The following is a 1,765-nucleotide window of genomic DNA, read 5'->3' as shown; positions in this document are numbered from 1 at the left end:
TTGCAGGCTCATCTGGACATATAACTGTGATCCAGAAGAGAACACAACGCTCTGATTCGCCGGGCCTGGTCACCTGCCTGCCCCTGGCGTCCTTGGGAGAGTCAGCTTACTGACAGCAGGGAAGGGCGGGGCTCAGAGGAAACCTGGGGTGTTTCAGGAAGGAAATGAATGACTGCTAAGCAGAGAATGCAATAAGTATTCGCTATATCTCTGATTTTAAAATGATTTGTGTTATTCCATTGTGTGCAATGTTGATCCAGTGAACTCCATGTCCAAAGGATGGTTCGGAAGAGATTTCTCCCCAAGAGATGGCCTGTGGATAGCTGTTTAAACTTATCCAGTGGGACTGGTGGTTTCTGGGGTCTCTTGCCACCATACAGATGTATGGGCAGCACACTCATGGGCAGTCAGCCCCTGGAAGATGGCTGGCTGTGTGGTTTTGGCTTGGGACCGCATGCATTTCCTCTTGTGGTCTTCAGAGAGCCACATTATCATAATAAGTGCCTGACATCATCAATGTCACCAGTCTGTGGCTTTCAGAGTTTTATTCCACTTACATGGAATACCACGTTACTGATTGGGCCTGACAACCTGCCAAAATCTCAGTCCTAAATTCTGAAAACAGAGCCTACTACTTTATTTTTTCTTATAATTATTATTTTTAAAATGTATTTATTTGTTTTTGGCTGTGATGGGTCTTCGTTGCTTTGCGTGGACTTTCTGGAGTTGCGGCAAGTAGGGGTTACTCCTCACTGCGGTGTGCAGGCTTCTCGTTGCAATGGTGTCTCTCATTGTGGACCACGGGCTCTAGGGCGCGGTCTCAGCAATTGTGATGCATGGGCTTAGTTGCCTCGAGGCATGTGGGATGTGCCCTCCCAGACCAGGGATTGAACCTATATTGCCTGCATTGGCAAGTGGATTCTTAACCACCAGACCCCTAGCGAAGTCCCAGAGCCCATTACTTTAGTAGAGCATCACTGTTTTCCTGGAAGTTCCATGTCTGTGCTTTGGGTTAGATGGTCCTAACCCCCTGGACCTTAACACACACTTGTGGGGGTAATCAAGGCAAGTCATGTGACTTCCTGAGCTTGGGTTTTCTTATTTGCACAATGAGGTGACTAGGAAGGGTAAATGTGTATAAAGAAGCTGGGGCTGGCATAGTGCTCATTTTGGCAGCACATATACTAAGACTGGAATGATACAGAGAAGATTAGCGTGGCCTCTGCACAAGGATGACATGCAAATTTCAACCTTGAACTTTGAACATGTGAAGCATTCCATGTTTTCGCTTTGTGGTGATCTGAATGGGAAGGCAGTGCAAAGGGGAGGGGATACATGGAAACGTATTACCGAGTCTAAGCTGGCAGCGCTTGCCCCAGAGAGGCCAGTAAATCCAAGGATGAGGTGTTGAGGCAAGGAATACGACTTTATTTGGAAAGCCAACTGACTGAGAAGATGGCAGAGTAATGTCTCAAAATAATCAGCTCAGACAGTAAAGTGTCTGCCTACAATGCGGAAGATCCGGGTTCGATCCCTGGGTGGGGAAGATCCTCTGGAGAAGGAAATGGCAAGCCACTCCAGTACTCTTGCCTGGAAAATGCTATGGACCAAGGAGCCTGGTAGGCTACAGTCCATGGGGTTGCAGAGAGTCGGATACGACTGACTTCACTTCACTTCACTTCAGGGTCCAGATGCCAGGTTCTTTCATGTATCAGAGATGGGGGGAGGTAAGAAAACAAAGTAAAAAATCCATTTACTCTAGCAA

General features: G+C 47.4%; 1 pseudogene; it reads left to right on the top strand.

Moving 5' to 3' along the window:
• Positions 1-1,160: 1,160 nt before the first annotated feature.
• On the top strand, positions 1,161-1,261 carry LOC139178534 (U6 spliceosomal RNA; annotated as a pseudogene).
• Positions 1,262-1,765: the final 504 nt, after the last annotated feature.

The sequence above is a fragment of the Bos indicus genome, chromosome 21 (genome assembly GCF_029378745.1).
Source record: "Bos indicus isolate NIAB-ARS_2022 breed Sahiwal x Tharparkar chromosome 21, NIAB-ARS_B.indTharparkar_mat_pri_1.0, whole genome shotgun sequence".
NCBI classification, from domain to species: Eukaryota; Metazoa; Chordata; class Mammalia; order Artiodactyla; family Bovidae; genus Bos; species Bos indicus.
Note: the sequence above shows the minus strand (reverse complement) of the source record. Positions and strands in the feature narration are given on the sequence as shown.